The sequence below is a fragment of the Arachis ipaensis genome, chromosome B8 (assembly GCF_059453495.1).
Source record: "Arachis ipaensis isolate K30076 ecotype BB chromosome B8, ASM5945349v1, whole genome shotgun sequence".
Taxonomy (NCBI): domain Eukaryota; kingdom Viridiplantae; phylum Streptophyta; class Magnoliopsida; order Fabales; family Fabaceae; genus Arachis; species Arachis ipaensis.
Window position 1 is genome coordinate 133,209,053 of NC_142443.1, and position 1,043 is coordinate 133,210,095.

The following is a 1,043-nucleotide window of genomic DNA, read 5'->3' on the forward strand; positions in this document are numbered from 1 at the left end:
CGAAAATTCTTATATAAGAATATTGTCACAAGGTTTGGAGTTCCACACTCCATCACCACGGACAATAGGACTCAATTCACTGACTCAACCTTTAGGAACCTGGTGGCCAACCTAAAAATAAAACACCAGTTCACATCGGTAGAGCATCCCCATGCTAATTGACAGGCCGAAACCGCCAACAAAGTCATACTGACCGGGTTAAAACGCCGACTACAAGACGCAAAAGGGGGCTTGGGCTGACGAGCTACCTCAAGTCTTGTGGGCATATCAGACCACCCCACACTCCATGACAGGAAAATCACCCTTCTGACTTGTTTATGAAATGGAGGCCATGATTCTCATAGAAATAACTGAAGAGTCACTTAGAGTAATATTCTATAATGAAGGAGCCAACATCTAGGTACAAAAAGAAGAGCTTGACCTCCTCCCAAAAGTCCGAGAAAGAGCTCGGATCAGGGAAGAAGCTCTAAAACAAAGGATGGCCCCAAGATACAACCAAAAGGTGATCAAGAGGAGCTTTGGCACCAACGACCTCATCCTGATCCGAAATGACATTGGGGTACAAAATTCGGGAGAAGGGAAGCTGACTGCTAATTCGAAAAGGCTTTACAAAATAGTAGAGGTCTTAGGCAAAGGTTACTACAGAGTGTCTGACCTCCAAGGGCGAGAGCTCCCGAGGTCCTGGCACGCATTTAACCTGAGAAGGTACTACAGCTAGACAGCAAACCTTGTGCTGAGGTGTACTCTTTTTCCCCGATTTTAGGATTTTTTTTTAATGAGGCACCAGCACAAGGGCTAGAGTACTCCAGCCCCTAGCACATAGATTCTAAAAAGGAATTTCTTAATTACTAATAAAATTCTTATTTCTTTCACTCCTGTTTCTCCAAAAGTTTCCTACTTAGAACACATTAATTTAAGCTCGACAAATCGCGAAAATCATTTTCCAACCTAAAAATACTCGGTAAGATGAAGCGACGAGGTACAAATTAATGAAAGAAGTTATATAAACAACTCGTACAAAGCTACCTCAACGAGATCGGACA